Source organism: Passer domesticus, chromosome 9 (genome assembly GCF_036417665.1).
Source record: "Passer domesticus isolate bPasDom1 chromosome 9, bPasDom1.hap1, whole genome shotgun sequence".
NCBI lineage: Eukaryota > Metazoa > Chordata > Aves > Passeriformes > Passeridae > Passer > Passer domesticus.
Window position 1 is genome coordinate 5303295 of NC_087482.1, and position 20688 is coordinate 5323982.

The window sequence follows — 20688 nt, forward strand, 5'->3', positions numbered from 1 at the left end:
ATAAAAATGAGTTTGATGTTTCCAAAGCTCAGCCCATGAGCACTGTCCCTTGCGAACACCCAGCACATTTCACCTGCTAATGCCTCGAGGACAAAGGTGAGTGAGCCCCACCACTCCTTATCATCCCCAGGGTGTTCTGGCCATGAACTGGAAGCAGCACAGCCTGACAGGTTGGAATTGGTAAAAAATACAAACAAGGAACACAAGGAGTGGGAGGCTACGTGAGAAGAACACTTCTAATTTTTACTGCCTTTCCCCTTTTAAACAGAAGAATTTATCTCTGTCCACACAAATCTGTTCATGGTACTCTGAGCAATATATCAGCATCAAAAATTCAGGACCTGTGAAATGTTAGAGGTTTTCAGAAAGCTGCTGTGTTGAAACTTGAGAGAAGAAACACTCCAGACATATCTGTAGAGGGGTTTAACACAGTGGAGCCTGAGTGCTGCCTGTTTTAACACCTTATCTGACAAGCTCTGTTGAAAGAGACTTTATTGCTCAACTTATTTCAGTGGATTTGAATTATTCCTTCTTTCCATTTACTTCACCCTGCAATCTCTGATAAATGCACACTCTAAGCCCTGCAGTAACAAACTCTGCTTAATACAGCGTTCCATCTCAGATTTTAACTTCTTTGTCCAGTGGCATCTCAAGGCACCACAAGAACACCAATCTTTCCTACCAAAACTGTAGGCAGAGATTTACAAGAAGCCTCCATCCTTGAAGAACAACCAGAGGACGAAGCGATCCAAGTTCAGCGGCATGCCCAGAGGGGGAGCACGGCGACAGGCAGCGCCCAGGGGACCCGCGGGGCTGGCAGGCACAGGGGCTCTCGGCGTTGTTTGGGTCACTCTGAGCCCCATCGCCTGTTCTGTGTGCAAAGGCTCCCTTCAGTTACCCGGCTGCAGCTGAGGGACACACAGAGCCAGGGCAGGGAGCTCCGCAGGGCTGGACCCGGGGGCTGCGGGGCAGCCGGGCCGGGCCGGGCCCTGCCGAGGGCTCACAGCAACGCCCGCAGCCCGGGCTGGGATGAGCAGCTGGGAAAGGCCCTGGCGCTGCTGCGGACGAGCCCCCGGTGCGTGCCAGCCCCGCTGTCCGCCGGTGAAAGGGCAGCGACCCCCGGGCGCGGCCGGCCCCCACCGCCCCCCGCGGACCCACCTTGCGCAGCGTGCCGAGGAACAGCTCCTTGGCGAAGGCGCGGCGGGGCGCGGCCGTGCGCAGGCGGCGGGGCCGGCCCGGGGCTGGGGCTGGAGCTGGGGCCGGGACCGGGCGGAGCGCAGGGCCCGCAGCAGCAGCAGCACCGCGCTCATGGCCGCGCTCGGCGCTCCGCTGACGGCACCGCCGAGCGCCCGGCCCCGCCGGGGCGGGGCACGGCCCGCAGCCCCACAGCCCCGCGGCCTCACCGCCTCACGGGGCGGCGCTTCGCTCGCAGGAGCCGCGGGGATGTGCTCCATCCGGGTGACCTGCGGCGGGCACGGCCCCACAGCCCCGCGGCGCTTCGCTCGCAGGGCCCGCAGTAACGCCGCTCACGGCTTCCTCACGGCTTCCTCACGGCTTCCTCACGGCTTCCCTGGTGCCCTCCCCTCCCCGGCCCGGCAGCTCTTGCCCGAGCCGCACGGTCCCGCCGAGAAGCAGCTCTTGGTGCAGCCTTTGAATCGCCCTCATGAAGCGAAAGCCGCGGCGCAGGCCAGCCCGCGAGCAGCACCGCAGGCAGGGATCGCTGCTTCCCCTCCTGGAGCTGCGGGACACGCTGGGCTGCAGCGTGGAAATCGCCCCCGAATCTCCCAAATCCAAGCCTAACTCCCCCTGCTCCGTGTGTCGGGAGCCGGGGCAGGATGGTGTGAGCAGCTCCAACCTCCCCTGAGCGGCCCCGCACTCCTGCAGCCCTTCCCACACATAAATAAATGTCAAAGACCTGTCTGCTCGCTGTGCCCTGCGAGAGCGCTGCCCTGCACCGAGCATCCCCCTCCTCCTTCACTTCCCCTGCCATCCCTCTGGCAGCGGGTTTTGTCTTTTTTTAAAAAACCCAGGTGCCAAACCTGTGTGAAATTACTGATATTCACTGAAATCTGGCTGAGAAGCACTCAGTGCTCCCCTTCTGTACGGGAGGTCACGGTCAGTTTTGTGGCACCATCACCCCCCAGCCGCTGCCTCACCTGCAGGTGGCTGGGGCTGCTCACCGACACAGAAGGGCTGTTAAAGGCGTGTTGAGCTTCATTTACTCAAGGGTAGAATTAATTTGTTTGAACTATTTATTTCAGATAAAATAATCCCTTTAAAGGCTGCTGCTACTCTGTCATTTTAGGCATGTCCATGTCCACCTGCCTTCACTTTGCTTTGGTCTGTGTGGAACTGCAGAATGTGACAAAATGGCATTTGCAAAAAGAACAAGTAAACACAGGCTTAATGAACTCACTTATTTTGCTTCCTGTACTTATGACTCATAAAATGAAAATCCTTTAATGTTGTAACCCAAATAAATTGCCATGTTGGTTGCCTCCCGACTGTACTGCAAGTAGGGAACAAGAAGGGCTGAGAGTGAGGGATCAGGAAAAGGTAAGGATGTGCTCAGCTCTGATTAAGTAACATTATCCTGCTTCTTTTGCTTTTGAAGGGTGGAAAAGCAAGAGGTGATGTCTAATCCTCCCGGGCAGCAAACAATGGGTGGGGAACGCTGAGCTGGGTGCAGCACTTGGCAGTCTTTGGGGTGCAGTGATGAGGTGCCAGTGCTTGATGGTATGGATAGAAGGGGACACGCCTCAGCCTTGTGACACGTGGGGTTAATGGGGCAGAGCCACACCATGTCCCTCTGAGGGGACCTGGGTGGCACTGCCACAGCAGTGTCACATCCCAGCTCTGGGCAGGAGAGGTAAAAAATGATTAAAAAATTAGTTTTTTATCTTCCTGGGCAGGAGAGGTGCAGGTCCCACAACACCTGCCAGACTGAATATCAGGAATGAAAGGGTTAAACTGAGGCCACCCTCTCCTGAGACAAGTCAGGCAGGTTCTGGTGGTGTAGGGGTGATGTGGCAGCTTGAAAGAAAGGATAAACAGAGCGTGGTACAAACTGCTTGAAGAAAATGATCCAAAGAGTGAAAACAAGGCTGGGCAGTTGGGAAGCACAGGGAAAAGATGCCTCATCATGAAGTTCACAAGAACTGAGGCAGCAGCCAGCACACCCCACCCTGTGTGTTCACTCAGCAAGCATGAGGATGGCATTGTGGGGATATCCTGAATAAATCAACACCTGGGGTTTTCCAGTCACAGGGGGTGATATCACACCCACAGCACGAAACTGCAGGTGGACCATCACTGGCACAGAGAATGCTCTGTCCCTGCGCTGGCACCAGTGGTGCCACACCACAGATCTTGTCCCATCCAGTGCTGTGTGTAACCACAGCTGAAATCACACTGCTGGCAGCTGCAGTTCTCTGCAGAATCCCTCCACCCTGACCTGACACATCTTCAAACTGCCTTGCACAGAAGTGCACCATCTACTAAAAAAAAAGTTAAAACAGTATTTTTCTCTTTTGCTTCAGCAATATGCCCAACCTTTTCCTTTCCCCACTTTTATTTATGACTCCTCTCTGCTGTCTCTGCCACTGAGATATTCATCCACATGTTCCCATCATTTCAGGTTCCCTTCCTGGGCCATCCAATCCCTCAGCTGTTACAGCTCCTCATAACCCACATTTTGTGAACAACCACAACTCCCACAGTGATGTCCATTTCAGCCCATTCCACACAGAAGCGGAAAAATTTCTTCCTGAGAAGGAATTAATGCAAGAGAAGTGGAGATCAGTAAATGACTACAATAAAAATACCCTTCAGCTTTCCTTTTTATTCTTCCATATTTTTCCAGCAGCTGCTTAAAAACTGGTATTCAGCAATAAAATGACCTGATAACATTTAGGTCTTTGAGACATAGATATTTTATTTACTGAAAAAGTGTTACTAAACCACTTTACAAAAACATTCACCAGGCTTTGCAGCACTTCCAGGAAAATGCATACAATTCCTCCTCTCTTTATGCAATCATTGTTTGCTCCTGTTCAAGCTGACAGATGGTATGAAAGTTTTGCACTTGACATCCATAATTGTCTTTCCCACAGGCGTGTGCTCATCGATGATGTGCTCATTGCATCACCTCCTGACTTGGAACATTTTTTTAAAAAGCTGTTTCACATATGAAATCCTGGGAAAAGTGAGGGCAGGAACGGGTATTTCCACTTTTGCTCCTGGTTGTGGGCTGTGCAAGTGATGTGATGTGTTTGAAACCCAGATGTTAACATGGTCACTGTATAAATACATCAATAAATTCGTCCAGGCTCTTGTCCATCCACACTGACTGGACTGTGGCCATCTAAGAAACCACCTGAAAAATAAAGACCCAGTCTGTTAGTCAAAGGGACTCTCACAACGTCAGGTGGCACTTGCAGGGAAATTGTCCATCAGCTCTGCCATGTTAGATTAAAAGGAAGCACTAAATTGCCTCATGTTTTGAAGTATTTTATATTTTATTTCACGCTATAATTTTTTTTAACAGCCAAATAAGATTTAGTTTCTCAAGCAAGGGAAAATGTGCCGGAGAGTGTATTGAAATCAAGTTTCTGGCTCAGTGAGGGGACGTGACCTGAGCTCAGTGCAGGAAAGAAGCTGTTGCTGTGGGACTGCACCCAAGGAGCTGTGGGCCAGCCTGGAGAGTGCTGCCTTTATGTCACACCCAGGGGACAGTGATGAGTGAGAGGCCAAGGCTGGCTATAAAAAGACCTTGCAGCAACTGGATAAAGCACATCTTGGCACTATTAATGGATACAGAAGGGACATGGGTCAAGAAGCTCTTTGCCAAAATAACCTTCATTGCACTGTAATGTCAGAGACAAGGGAAGAGCTCCATGAACTCAAGAACATTTCATTAATAATTATTAGTACAATATTAATAAACTATTATTTACATTATTTATATTAAATAATTTAAGTATTTCTATTAAATAATTTATTTATATATTTATGTTAAATATTTCTATTATTAATTTAATTTATTATTTATTTATTAGTTCAATGAGGCATCTGTTTCTCCCTTTACTCATCTGGGAAGAGAAACAGATGACCCAAAATGCCAGTGCTTTTTCACCAGCTTTTTTTCAAAGGCATTTCAAATTCCTGCAGTCAGAGGAATTGCTGAGGACATGTCCCCTGTGGTTCACTACTAATATATAGACAGGTTGGGTTTGTGTGGTTTTTTTTTGGTGGTTTTTTTTTTGTTGTTGTTTTTGGTTTTGTTTTGTTGTTGTTGTTGTTGTTATTGTTTGTTTTTTGGGTTTTTTGTGGGTTTTTTTGCATGAAGCTATGCTGGCAGTCTGGAAATTTGTGAGGAGGGTAATGGAATATTGCAACAGCCCAGGAAACTGCATATTGTACTAGTAGAAAAAAAATAGGAAGAGCAGAAACAAAGTTTCCTCCTCCTTTAGGCACAAAATACACAAACAAAAGATTTTGAAAATGTACAGATTGGCATAGCAGAGGAGTTAGCTCATAATCAAGGACATTTTTAAAACCTGCTGAAATGCCATGAAAATTCAGGGCTATAAACACGTGGGATGCTCCAAGTCTGAATTGGAATATTCAGCGCATTCGTCACTGGGCTGGAAAATGTTGCTGCTCTTCCAGTTTCAGGGGTTGAAGGACAACAGAAGCATCTCAAACTCTGCTGATTGCAGGGGTGTGTTTGGTTGGTTGGTTTTTTGGGGTTTGGTTGGGGTTTTTTTGGATGTTATTTTTAATTACAGCAGAGTCATTTTTTGGAGCCTGGTGTAAGGGCTGAGGCAGAAGCAGAGACACGAGACTACCAGAAAGATGGCAAGGACAATATACAGGATGAATCATTAAATAAAAATGTTCTTCCTTGTTGGAGATGGACATAAAGAAATATTAGCCAGCAAGTGAAGGAATATCAGCCAAGAGAACACAGGGAGCTGGTGGAGGGGGAAGATGCTCAGGGGGTGGGCACCTCCCTTCAGGGCCCCACACTCAGCTGAGCTCTGCTCCTATAAAAAATCACTACAAAGTCAGACTGGCAATGGTTAAATGAACTAATTTCCAGCCTTGGTTCACTCTGATCCCACTGCTGAGTCACAGAACTCCTGCACGGTCCCTGCTTCTCCCAGTTCCCTGGACACTCACCCAGGGCCCATCTCCTCATCAGAAACCAGGCACTGTGCTGTGGCAGAGCTGAGAAACTGCAGAGAAAAGACATTTCCATCATGCCCTCCTAATATTTCATTTGCCTTGGAATGAATTTCCTCTGCTCATCTTGTTAAAGACAGATTATTTTTGCTTTGCTCATTACACAGACCTGTCTAAAGCACTGTGTCCAAGGATGAAAAATAAATGAAAGCTCCAGTGGTGCCGTTACCCAGCAGAGCTGATGGATTGCACTCTCCTGTGGCTGCTTTCAGCTGCTGTGTCTCGTGAACCATGCTGCTAATTTCACATCTCAGTTACTGCAAAAATGCTAAATAAAGGTTTTGTTGTTGTTTTTTTTTTCCATTTTATCCCTAAAAATGTGTGATTATTCACATGGCAAAAATGATAAATCTAAAGATTTGAAAAAGTGAAGAAGTGATGGCTTCAAGTCAGCATCACCCACACACAACTTTCATTTAAGTCTTGCTTAGCTGAGAAAGTACTTCCAGCAGAAATATTAATTTAAGATTTTCCTAACTTTCATGACCAGCCTCATCCTCAAGTTGATTTACTTTTGCTGAGTAATACAGGATTTGTCTTTAATTCTTGAAATAATAGGAAACAGAAAGAAGGCTTACTTTAAAAAACTACACCTAAAATGAATTTTTTGTGTGGTTCAGATATTTCTATTAAATTGGTTGTGCTATGTTCCCTTCCAGGAATTTTACATCAACAAAATATGGCACCAAAATCACTAAGCAGGGTAAAAATCCAGAAAGATTCCTTTGGAAAAGGTGTATTTAATGCAGCTGTAACACAGGGTGGAGATGAATAAAACACTACACAACTATTAAAATAAATATATGCTAAAATACCATACCTGTTTTTATGAAACTCTGAATGAAAATCAATCATTAAGGCCAACTGGAAAAAAACAAAGTTAAATAGAATTCATTGATTGTTAAGTCAACAAAAATCTGAAGAAAGATACAGATAAAACATTTGAAGATCTTTATTTTGTTTTTCTGTCCTTTTAATCTTGCATTTCTTTATTTCAACCAAAAAAAAAAAAAAGGCAAAAATTCTTGGGAAAGAACCTGTTTTTAAAAAGTTGCTATCTAGAAGAGCTTGAGAAGTTGTTTATTGCATGACGACTCATTCCCACAATCTGTGAGTGCACTGCCACGTGCAAACCTCTTGTCTTCTCAAAATCTGCTAAAGTTCTACAAATCCTAATTTCTAAACCAGGAATAGAAGCATCAGTGAAGAACAGCTCTACAAATTCTTCTACTTCCACTAGAGGATGTTTCACTGGTCACCTTCAAAGGGCTCCCACAGCTCAGAGTGGCACAGAGGATGATGGTAAGTGGGAACTTACCTACCAAAAAAAAAAAATTGGTGAAGATGCGCATCCTGAAATTACAGCCCTCCAGAAAGAGGTCATAGTTGACTATTCCCACAAAATAATTCAAGAATGTCCTAAAATTTGTAGAAAACAGAAGCAAACATAGTGTTTAGTTTAACTGACAGCTGAGCATTAGCTTGGCCAGGCTTTCCAGAACACACTACAATCTCCTGGAAAGGCTGGAAATGCACCAAGTTCAGGGCACAATGGAATATCCACAGGTGATTGTCAAAGTGTAACTGCAATTCAAACACTGGGAAGGTCACGTGTGGCAAAGGATCCTTCAGGGCTGGAAACTGAGACACACAAACAGAGGACAAGGAGTAACTGGGCAGTACTTACTCGGTGCTGGGCTGAGGGGTCCGGGGCTCCCTGCCCGTGGCCACGAGGCACTGCCAGCTCCTGGGGGTTCCACGGAGCAGCCCAGGACTTGACCCTGGAAAGGACAAACGGGGCCCTGCCCAGGCAGGGCACAAGTGCCCTGGACAGGAGCTCCTGAGGCTGCCTGGGGTCAGCTGGACACACAGCCCCTGGGACAGAAGGTCTCAAAGCTGCCAGCACTCTCCGGGGCTCGAGGGTTTAGGAATTGTCCACCAGGACCTCTGCCGTGCTTCCCTGTCTGCACATCTGGGTGCTGGAGTCACTCTCTCCCTGGCTGCACATCTGGCTGTTGGATTCATTGCTCTTTAGTGACTCTAGAACTCAATTTATTTCAGCACTACCCCACCAAGCTGAGTGAGGACGGGTCACAGACTCCACTCACCACCTCCTCCACCTGATCCTCAGTTCCTGGCCCCTCTGAAGTGAGCAGCACAAATCCCACTGCCTCAGCAGGGCCAGGATACCATTGGAAGGAATTTCCTTCATTTCAAATATGAAGAGTTGAAGCTCTTGGATTGCAAACAAAGAGTTTTAAATGATTTATTTGATTTCTCCACATGATCACAGTTACAGTTTTACATCAATAGGGTCTGTTACTACTTACAAACAGAATGCATATTAAAATGAAAGCACTCCTTTCTTCCCCAGAGTTACAAAAGGGTCTCGAGCCTCCCCAGAACAGAAGCTTCTTGTAAGCATAATGATTTTTGAAGTCTTTAAGAGTCTGCATTCAAGACCTAATTCTAACAGTTTAATACAACTCAAAGCTGATTTAAGTTCCTAGCAGGAGATAGGCAACCTCAAAGTGACTGCAGACTTATAGTAATGCTAATTTACACACTATGTACAATTTAGATAATTCTCTATTCCCCCTACTGGTCCCATTTTCACCACCCCCTTTTCTCTTTTCCAAATTGAATCTTGTTATTGGTTTCCACTTTTCTTTGAAATATATACACGAGAATCCATTTTTCAGTCAAGAAGTGCGATGGTATTTTACAAGGGAACAGCAAAATGCATGCTTAACTGCAGAAAACACACAGCTTCATATGGAACAGCAAGTCAACATCTAGAGATTCAGTGTTTAAATATCTGCTGACTGTCTTTCAGCTCATTTTATCAAGAAACAAGAGGCTTCTGCTGCATGCAGTACATGATGGGAAAATCATTCTACACTGTATGTTAGACTCTTTTTTTTAGCAATACAAGGCGCACATTATATTAGGATGAACTTTGATTTTTTGTTTCTTTACATTGTTGTACATTTCATTCTTAACTTAAAAAAATAAAAACCCCAAATATATATTTGATTGTTGTCCCAGAAAAGATTTTTTTTGTTGTTGCCACACCTTCATTCTTTACATTTCCCTTTCATTTGTCCAAATCAGCATTACTGCTTTGCCACATCGTTTATGGGAAGAGAGAATCACGGTCAGTCTATGCAGTTCTGTACCAGTTTGTAATTGGCAATGGTATCTGATAAAAAACCCTCTCCATTCTACTCCTGTCTGCAGGCTGAAGAATTCATTTTAATTCATTTTCTTAACCCCAGGCAGTGTTAAGTGCTGGAATTCTCCTATTCTAGGCACGACCCACACTGCTCTAAGCAACTGTTGATCAAGGATGGAGTCAGAGAGGTTTTACTATGACCCTATACAAGCAGCAAAGGTCTGGAGACTTGTTCTGACACCAAGACACTTTTGTTTGGTTGGAGTACATAGAAACACATAGTCTAAGAAACAAAACAGAACAAAACTAGGAAAAAAAAAAAAAGTAAAGTCCACTGTTTCTCCTCCTTGGCTTGAAAGAGCAAGAACAGAGTTTCCAAATCCCGTGCTCTCAGGTTACCAGTTTTGGTTTCTAACCAGCCTCCAAGTGATCTGTGATTTCACACTCCCTGCAGGCCCAGGGCAGGCACATTCTCCTCCCCAGTGTCCATGGAACCATGTGGAAATGTTTCTGTGCATGCACGTTTGTGACATCTCCTCAACACTTTGGTTCACAAATACATTGACTGCACATGGAAAATCAGTGGGCAGGCATTAAACTGTGGCTCACTGTTTAAGCACAGAATATATGTAACTTTAATTTAAATGAATGAAAGGGTTTTTTAAACACAAAGCAAATGCAGATCTGGGAGATTTAACACCTTCAGCGTTAATCAACACAGTGAGTCAGATTTTCCTCTCCACTGCTACTGCATATTCTGCCTTTATTCCATCTACAGAATTTTACTTCCATTATGCCTCTGCATCTGAAACAAGTACAGACTCCATCACCCAGTGAAGAGGAGCTTTCTTACCTCTGTTTTAATTAAAAGATGCAGTTTCTCAGAGATGTTTGCACCTAAATGGTTCTTCATCTTTTCTGGAACAACCTATAAATTACAGTTAGACTCTACTATTGGTACAGATGTATGAAGAAAAGTCTACATATTGAAACATGTTATCACTTTACTTCAACTAATATCAACAGTAACACTGATATATTTTGCAATTATACAATATGTAGAGTGTAGCCTCACACTAATAACATTAGATGACATGCAGACAGTTCTACTTTCCCTTATAAGAACAGTATATATTTTTTAAACTGCAAGGAACAGAGCCTCAGGGGACCCAGGTGAGCCCTCTTAAGGTAAGCCGCAGAATTTAGAATAGAATGAGTGACACAGAAAAAGAATAATAATCACTTGTTTTCTTTTCATGGAGATCATTCTGAGGAGAAGGAGCAGAAGGGGAAAACATATTGCACATGTGTGAAACAAACGTGAACTGCTGGAAACAAAAGGCTAAACTCTAGATTGCTGTATTTGCTCTCTGTGGAGGTGAACAAAGTGCTCAGTTTGCAGTTCTGCTGGTATTGTGGTATCCATGGTATGAAAGGGAAAAAATGACTGAACCTCTCCCATCCTCCCCACGCTAGAGATGCCATGAGCAAGCCAACAGGACAAGTCACTCTGTTGCTCCCATGTCCTCCCGATTTGGGACGCTTTTATTACTGTTTGTTTTCTGTTACACAGAAACCCGACTGGTTGGAGCTGTGATTACTTTTACCCATCTCTCACTGGAACTTTTTGCTCATCCTCTTCAAGGTTTGCTTTTAGGCTGGTACAGTTTTGCAGTTGTGATTCCTTTGTCTCTACTGTTTAGGTGTTAAGTCCTTGCAGTGGCTCAAAGTGCTGAAACTACAAAGTAGGTGCCATGGATAACTTTGTACAGGATTTCGGGATACAAATTGTAGAGAAATTTGCAAATTGTTTGGTTACAACACATAAGCAACAACAGCACAGCCTATTTTTATGTGATGTCTTGCAACTAACTGGACTATGGAAGTGAAGGTTTGAGCATAAACTCAGCCTGCTGAGTGCTGGGTGTTTCAAACTAACAAATGTGATGAGTAAAAATGGTAAAGCCACTTCATTGCTAGCACATGGCTACATGGAATTACAGATTTTGAATTTTTTTTTAATATATATATATATATATATAAAAACCCTATACTAAATTCTAAAACAAACCTTCAAGTTTTAGAGCACTTCCACTGGAAACACTCTGGACTAGAATTCAGCTTCGCTGGGGGTAAAAATGAGCAATTATGGTAAACAGGAACCAAAGTAGCTGAGAAGGATGGAGGTTTGCCATTTTCATGTTTGAGATGAATGTTTTTGCAGTGTTTACATGCACCTGGCGGAACTCTTCCCATGTGCTCGTTCAATCCATATGCTTACAAAAGAAATGTGGATCATGTAAATTCACAGTTATCACAGCCTTTAAAGTGTCTAAGAACTTGTGTGACCAATGCTCGGAGGTGCCCCCTGGTAGGTGGGCACCCTCCATTGCTACGGAATAATTACTGCATCTTAACGAGTTTGCTTACCTGAAATAGCAGAGCAGCTCTAATACTGATTACGTATGATATCATCGTGTGAATAAAATAAGGATTTATACAAAGCAGTATTGGACTATAACATTTAAATGCTATGTTACTTGGCACATTTAGTAATGATTGCTTAGAAATCTTAACAAGTCCAGGGGACTTGTGATGAAAATACTGAAATGTTTGAAATTGGTTTCTAACGTTTAATGGTTTTGGTCTACTTTCATATGCTATTCATCTATTATACTGTCCTATCAAGTAAGTGGAATTCCTTGTAAAGTCTATATTGCTAGTTTTGTGGACTGAAAAAATTTCTTTCCAAGCACAAATGTTAACTATACAGTATATATATATATATATATATTTATATGTATATATTTATGTTATATAAAGTTTACTTACGTACTTTCATCAACCATATCAGGTCTACTTATTTTTTTTGCCCATTGAGAGTAAAAGAGCAAGAATGCAACACTTGGTTCTGTCTGACTTTTTTCCCTGTTTTTTTTCCATAGGCTAGCTTTTCATTATGTGTGTAAAATTGTCCAGGGGTTTGGTGTAAAAGGTAGCTTTCCTCAGATTCAGCAAGCAGCACGTTGTCAAGGCAAGTTTGGAAATAAGAACTAACCAGATGGTGGTGAACATCTATCCAGTAGATAAGTAAAACCAGTATGGCCTGGGCTAACTGGAATTATTTTATTTAGTAACAGCAAGCCTTTAAGCTCATTAAACGGCCTGGGTAAAAACTGACGGTGTGATTTTGTTGCTTCCTCTAAGTGCCTTTGCAGCTGGGTTTGGAACTAGAGTCACGAGGAGGGTCTTTAGGCCTAGACTATGGTGCTGATGCCGCTGTGTTTGGGCTTGGTGCTGGCGGCGGCGGGCGGCGGGGGCGGCCCGTGGTGGTGCGGGCCGTGGTGCGGGCCGTGGTGCGGGGCATGCGGCAGGTAGGGGCCGTGCCCGTGGCCGTGCCCGTGCTGGTGGTACTGGTGCGGGTGCGGGTGCGGGTGCGGGGGCGGGTGGTAGTGGTGGTGGTGGTGGTGGTAGGGCGGCGGGTTCTGGTGGCAGAACTGCGCGTGGTGCGGGTGCGGCGCGGCGGCCGCGCCCTCCGCGTGGTGCGGGGTCTGCGCGGCCGCGTGGCTCTGCGAGGGGGGCTTGCCCCTCTTGCTACCGAACAGGGACCCTAGGAGTGAGGAGGAGTTGGGCATAGTCTGGTGAGGGCGAGATGGACACTCTCGGGTTGATGTAGCTCTTCGGCGCATGTGAGGACTGCTAATGATGGACCCCTAAAAAGAAATTAATAGAAAATAAAAATTAAAAAAAAAATATCTTGAAATGTTCGGAAAGGGAAAAAAAAATTAAAAAAAAAAAAAAAAAAAGAAAAAGTTCACACTGACCCACAAACTCCTCCTTTAGGGTTAACATGGGTGGATTATGTTAGAGAGCTCTAGGGGAAATTTTATCTCCACCTTCCCTAAGTGGCCAGTGGGGCACTCATGCCCTTCTTAGAGGATGTTAAGCATTGGGTGATTTTCTCTCAATATTTTGACATAAAGTGATATGACTTCAAATTAAAAAAAAAAATGTCACGGAAATGTAACATGATATAAGACCTACGAGTGTGTTTTTAAAGGAAAAATACATTTTAAAATACTGCAAAAAATACCATACTTGCTTTTTTACCACAAAAAAAAAAGCGCTAGATTAAATGCAACCTAAATAGTTAAACATACAGCAGCAAATATTACAGTTACAGCTCAGATTTTAAAATGGTATTTAAATATTTATTTATAGCAGTTTTCCACTACTATATATGACAGTGCTGCTTCTCAGGCCTACCTCTGCATTTTGTGTTAAATGGAACCGTACCATTTTTTCCACTAACATTTCTATGTGCTTATATTTTTCTGACCTATGGTCCAACATTCTCTATTATTTAGCCTGGAATTTAGTTGCTGAAGTTGAGGGTTTGTATTTTTAAAGAGTTATGGGACACAAGAGTAGTTAGGCAAAGTATGCTAGATTTAAACTGTAATCTACCTAAAGCAAACACAAAAAAAAAAAAGAAAAAGAAAAAAGAAAAAAGAAAAAAAAAAGAAAAAATCTGCAAGCTGAATTCAGAGACATGAACAGTATATATAAATGGTTTGAAGATGAATGAAATCTCATGAAATCCACATTGAATTCACCTATCTGAATAATTTTTTTTGTCCTCCCATGCCCTATCTGTGCAATTCCATGGTGTCATGACTGCATACATTTAGCAATTGAACTCGAAAATAAGCAATGGGGATGGTTGAGCATGACAGTCAATAGTTGTAGCTAAATATAAAACAGCAAGAACAGTGTACTTGGTAACAAAGAGCAAGGTGGGCTTTTAAGCTGGGACCAGACTGAAATGGTGGCAAAAAGACACATCATATCCATTTAACCATGCTGGCAGGAACAAAGGGAACAAGGTTAGCTCAAACCAAAAATGGCATTGCTCTAAAACAAGCTGTCAGTGCTTTGTAAGCTGGAAGAATACAGAGTGAATAGCCTAGGCATGCATTTTACTCGTGGCAGGCAGGTTATATATATGTGTATATATATATATGTTAGAAGAAAAAAGAGCAAAAAAATATGTATGTATATAAAAGAAAGGTTTGAAATGCACATCATCACATCCAGCTAGACATCAGGAACTTCCTACTTACTTCCATATTGCTGTCTAGCGATCCTGCACTGCTGCGTCGCCCACGCTTGCCTGCCCAGGACATGCAACAGCAGAGATTAGAGACTGCGACACGACCGGCGCCAGGAGCCGCGGCCCCACAGCCCCACAGCTTCAGGGCCGGCAGGGACAGCAACTCCCTGCACCTGCCTGCGTTTCTAGGGGATCAGTGGAAATTTGGAGAGCTGCTGGTGCTGGGGATCGGCTCACACGAGCGGGGGGTGATTATTTTGTTGGTAATTTGCACAACTTTTGAAGTAGAGGTGTTTGGGCAGCTGGGTTTAGTGCTGCGCTTGTGATGCTGAGCAGCAATGATTTTAAAGGGTTTGGTTTACTGGAAGCTAATCGGCCATGGAGGTTTTTTTTTCTTTAAATATTGAGATATAGTTGTGGGGTGGCATTAACTTAAATGCAAAATTTAACGTTGAAATATTCTGAACTTCAGTGTGGGGCACTGTGAGGGCCATCGGTTTTATCAATTAATCAGTTTTATCACTTCATCGGTTTTATCATTTTATCGAATTTATAATTTCAATTTCAGCTTTGAACCTCAGTGGATTTCATACAATATTCTTTCATGAGGTTTTAAAAAAAAACTAAACTTAATTTTTGATCAGTAAATCTGGAATCTGTCTTGACATTATGGCTAGATTTTGTTTGTTTAGCTGTGCAGTGCTTTATCTTTAAGCATGTTGGATTTGTACTCCAACAGTCTCAAACTGCAAAAACTTTTGCCTAAACCCACACGTGAAACTCCAGACAGTTTGCCTAAAGAGCCAGAAGACCTCAGTGGCTGGATAGGACACAGGATCTCAGATTTTCTTTCTCACTTCACAGCAGAGAAAATAGCATCTGGCTGCAGTGGAAATAGAGATTTTTAGAAGCTAACTTGTGGAGCTTTGCTTTGCAAAGTTTCAGAATACTTTCCTGGCAGGGTGCAGAAACAAAGCTGAGCTTTGAGGAGCCCTCCTGGTGCTCAGAGCTTCCCTAAAATCTTCAGGGCTTTCGAAACCGAAGCTTTCTCAGCACTCTCTCCTTGTTTTCCTGCAAGGCCAAATATCAGTCTCCACCCTGCATTGGCTGCATTCAGAGTTTTCTACACTGAGAGGTAGTTTTGGCAGAGAATGTGAGGATTTCAGCATCACTTAACCAATTAATGATGTACCCTCATCACAGACACCCCAAAAGCACCTGTGATCAGAACTAGAGAGCAGTGGAACTGCTCATAGGGCAATTCAGACTACCCAAAGGATCAGGATGACCAAAAACTACCACCTGCTGGATTTATAAGCATAGTATTGACCTGGTTGGTCACAGAACACTGTGCCAGCTCCCATGGCAGGGGTGAGTAGTGTGTCCCTGCTGACCCCTCAGGCTGAGCCCTGCTTTCTTGGGATCCATTGCTGGGAAATGGAACTACTTTCTCTTAAGGTCCTACGACAGGAGATACCAAAGACATGGCAGACAAGAAATTCCAGGACCCATTAGAAATCATGTGGCAAATGCTGAAGGAATGTCTGCAGAGAAGACAAGGTGGGTGTATTGGTGCATTTCCCTCGTGCTTCCCCTGGGACTCAGCAGCCGGGGGCTTTGGCTGCACATGTGGACACGCCGTGCCCGGCACAGCAGGAAGGGATCCATGGCAGCCTTGCTGCCCCGCTGCTGCTTTCACGCCCTGCAGGGCTGTTTGCCAGCCTGGCCTGGCTGCAGATTCTGCCCAGCCTCTGCAGGAAGGCATTTGGCATCAGCTGGCAGGCAGCCCCAATTGCACCACAAGCCATGCCCACCCTCAGATCCCCTGCAATTTCCTTCTGTCCAGGCAGATCAGATGTTGGGGCTGTTTGGGGAAGGAAGCAGCCTTGGGTTGTCTCAAAATCCTGGGTGTTTTCTGATCCTTATGCTTTCCCTTCACAAGTGATGCCTCCTGAAATTGTCCCCTTCCCAATTCCCAGTCAGGAATGTTTTCATCTGATGCAGCTGTCTCTTTTCCATTCTCCAGAAATGAAAGGAGAGCCTGCGGAGAAAGAAGCATTTCCCGGAGGAAGCAGTGGTTGCATGCCAGCCTCAGCTCCAGGAAGGGAGGCCATGCCAGGCACAGGCACAGGAGGTAATTGCTGTGCCTCTGGGCCTGAGCCCTGCTGAGGCTTGAGCTGCCCTCTCTGCTGTTTGGCAGTGCGGGCACAGCCTGGACTAGAGCGGCACAGCCCAGGGGAATTATCCCGAGCAGGCTCAGGGCACTGAGCAGTCCTGCTGGGGTCCCTCCATGGGAGACATGTCCTGAAACCTGGGAGTGACTGCGCGGGGTGCCCACGGTGGGGAAAGGACAGAGGGGGAGAGCAAGGCTCCAGTGTGTCCTGAGAGGGCCTGGCTGTTTGCCCTTGGGATCTGGGGGGTTTCCCCACAGAAGGAGGGCAGGAGGGACAGAGGGAGGGCAGGATGGATAGCTGTGGCACTGCCTGCTGCAGTTTTCCCCCATGCTTTAGGGAGGATTTCTTCTGTGTGTGAGGGGGAGAGTCCCAGGTCCCTGCACTGCTGCAGCCACCCCTCCCAGGGATGTTGCTGAGGGCAGGGAAAGAGTGTGGAGAGTGACCAGGAGCCAGCCCAGAGCTCCCCAGGCCCCTGGGCACCTTTGGCCATGTCTATTCACATCTGGCTCCCATGGCCTTAGCCGACTCCCTGGCAGTGCCCAGTTCCCTGTGGCAGAAAGAGATCCCAGCACACCCTGGAAAATGTTCTCATCTGTGCTGCATTGTAGATGAGGGTGCTGGGAAGGCTTCTCCATCCGCTTGGATGAAGAAAGTTTTGAAGCCCTTGGAGCCTCCTGCAGGTATGTTCTCAGTGTGCCACCAAGGAAGAATTGTAGACAAGCGGGCAGGCACCAGGTGAAAGAAGCTTCTGTGGCTGTTGTGTTACAGATGTGTCTGCAGGGAAGACTTCTCCAGCTTCTCCAGCTGCTACCTTGGATGCTGCACTCAAGCCCAGCTCCCATCTCAGGGGTGAGTAGTGTGTCCCTGCTGACCCCTCAGGCTGAGCCCTGCTTTTCTGGGATCCATTCCTGGGAAATGGAAATATTTTTCTCTAAGGTACTCCAACAGGGAAAATCCAAGATACAACAGATAAGATATCCCTGGAACCATCCAAACAGATGAGGCAAGAGCTGAAGGAACCCCTGCCGACAAGAGAAGGTGGGTGCATTTCCCTCATGCTTCCCCTGGGACTCAGCAGCCGGGGGCTTTGGCTGCACATCTGGACACGCCATGCCCGGCACAGTGGGAAGGGATCCATGGCAGCCTTGCTGCCCCGCTGCTGCTTTCACGCCCTGCAGGGCTGCTTCCCAGCCAGGCCTGGCTGCAGCTTCTGCCCAGCCTCTGCCGGAAGTTATTTGGCATCAGCTGACAGGCCATGCCCAAACTGTAAGACACCCTGAGATCCCCCACTATATCCAGCCCTGCAGATTAGGAAAAGGGTGGCTGTTTGGTGGTGGAAGTGCTCTCATCATGCCACTGTAACCTGGCCATTTTCCTGCTCCATAAATTTCACAAATATTACCTCTGATGCCACCACCCAAGTGGGAAACAGCTCCATCTGATGCAGCTGTCTCCCTTCCTTTGTCAAGAGATGGACATAGTGCTTCAGTGGAAGGTGGTATTTCTTGAAGGAAGCACTCCATCTTCGGTGCCAGCCCCTGCTGCAGGAAGGAAGGCGATGGCAGACACGGGCACAGGCACAGCAGGTAATTGCTGTGCCGGGCTCAGCCCTGGCCGGGGCTGTGTGGCAGCAGCTCTTCCCCCAGGGCCTGCCCTTGCCCGGCCCGGCAGCAGCCAAAGCTGGAGGCGCCTCAGCTTCCAGGCCTCTGGAGCTGGTTCAAGCCCCGGGGAAACGGGACTGGTGCAGCAACGTCCCTGGCGCTGCAGCTGCTGCGGAGCTGGCCCTGAGTGCCCAGAGGCCCAAGGCACAGGAGCAGCCCCGAGCGGGAGCCCTGCTGCCAGCCCAGGGCCAGAGCCAGCCCTGGCACACAATGGAAACAGTTCTCATCTTGGTTTGCTTCCAGACTGGGATGCTGGGAAGGATTCTCCATTAGCCTGGCGCTCTGAAGATGTGAAGCCCTCTGAGCATTCTGCAGGTATGTTCTCACTGTCCCACCAAGGCGTAATGTTTGACTGACTGGTAAGAAGCAGGTGACAGAAGCTTCTGTGGCTGTTGTGTTACAGGCGTGTCTGCAGGGACGACCTCACCAACTCCTACCTTGGATGCTGCACAAAAGGCCAGCTCCCATGGCAGGGGTGAGTAGTGTGTCCCTGCTGACCCCTCAGGCTGAGCCCTGCTTTTGTGGGGTCCATTGCTGGGAAATGGAACTACTTTCTCTTAAGGTCCTCTGACAGGAGAGACCAAAGACATGGCAGGCAGGAAATTCCAGGACCCATTAGAAATCATGTGGCAAATGCTGAAGGAACGTCTGCAGAGAAGACAAGGTGGGTGCATTTCCCTCATGCTGCTCCTGGGACTCAGCAGCCGGGGGCTTTGGCTGCACATCTGGACACGCCATGCCTGGCACAGCAGGAAGGGATCCATGGCAGCCTTGCTGCCCCGCTGCTGCTTTCACGCCCTGCCGGGCTGTTTCCCAGCCTGGCCTGGCTGCAGCTTCTGCCCAGCCTCTGCAGGAAGGCATTTGGCATCAGCTGGCAGACAGCCCCAATTGCACCACAGGCCATGCCCACCCTCAGATCCCCTGCAATTTCCTGGTGTCCAGGCAGATCAGATGTTGGGGCTGTTTGGGGAAGGAAGCAGCCTTGGGTTGTCCCAAAATCCTGGGTGTTTTCTGATCCTTGTGCATTCCTTTCACAAGTGATGCCTCCTGAAATTGTCCCCTTCCCCATTCCCAGTCAGGAATGTTTTCATCTGATCCAGCTGTCTCTTTTCCATTCTCCAGAAATGAAAGGAGAGCCTGTGGAGAAAGAAGCATTTCCCGGAAGAAGCAGTGGTTGCATGCCAGCCTCAGCTCCAGGAAGGGAGGCCATGCCAGGCACAGGCACAGGAGGTAATTGCTGTGCCTCTGGGCCTGAGCCCTGCTGAGGCTTGAGCTGCCCTCTCTGCTGTTTGGCAGTGCGGGCACAGCCTGGACTAGAGCGGCACAGCCCAGGGGAATTATCCCGAGCAGGCGCAGGGCACTGAGCAGTCCTGCTGGGGTCCCTCCATGGGAGACATGTCCTGAAACCTGGGAGTGACTGCGCGGGGTGCCCACGGTGGGGAAAGGACAGAGGGGGAGAGCAAGGCTCCAGTGTGTCCTGAGAGGGCCTGGCTGTTTGCCCTTGGGATCTGGGGGGTTTCCCCACAGAAGGAGGGCAGGAGGGACAGAGGGAGGGCAGGATGGATAGCTATGGCACTGCCTGCTGCAGTTTTCCCCCATGCTTTAGGGAGGATTTCTTCTGTGTGTGAGGGGGAGAGTCCCAGGTCCCTGCACTGCTGCAGCCACCCCTCCCAGGGATGTTGCTGAGGGCAGGGAAAGAGTGTGGAGAGTGACCAGGAGCCAGCCCAGAGCTCCCCAGGCCCCTGGGCAGCTTTGGCCATGTCTATTCACATCTGGCTCCCATGGCCTTACCCGACTCCCTGGCAGTGCCCAGTTCCCTGTGGCAGAAAGAGATCCCAGCACACACTGGAAAATGTTCTCATCTGTGCTGCATTGTAGATGAGGGTGCTGGGAAGGCTTCTCCATCAGCTTGGATGAATAAAGTTTTGAAGCCCTTGGAGCCTCCTGCAGGTATGTTCTCAGTGTGCCACCAAGGAAGAATTGTAGACAAGCGGGCAGGCACCAGGTGACAGAAGCTTCTGTGGCTGTTGTGTTACAGATGTGTCTACAGGGAAGACTTCTCCAGCTTCTCCAGCTGCTACCTTGGATGCTGCACTCAAGCCCAGCTCCCATCTCAGGGGTGAGTAGTGTGTCCCTGCTGACCCCACAGGCTGAACCCTGCTTTTCTGGGATCCATTCCTGGGAAATGGAAATATTTTTCTCTAAGGTACTCCAACAGGGAAAATCCAAGATACAACAGATAAGATATCCCTGGAACCATCCAAACAGATGAGGCAAGAGCTGAAGGAACCCCTGCCGACAAGAGAAGGTGGGTGCATT

At 47.1% G+C, this 20688-nt stretch overlaps 1 long non-coding RNA gene across 1 annotated transcript; it reads left to right on the forward strand.

Moving 5' to 3' along the window:
* Window positions 1-1931: 1931 nt before the first annotated feature.
* Window positions 1932-3835, forward strand: LOC135307560 (uncharacterized). The gene is made up of 2 exons (XR_010368293.1): window positions 1932-2869; window positions 3638-3835. It is a non-coding gene; the product is annotated as an uncharacterized LOC135307560 (long non-coding RNA).
* Window positions 3836-20688: the final 16853 nt, after the last annotated feature.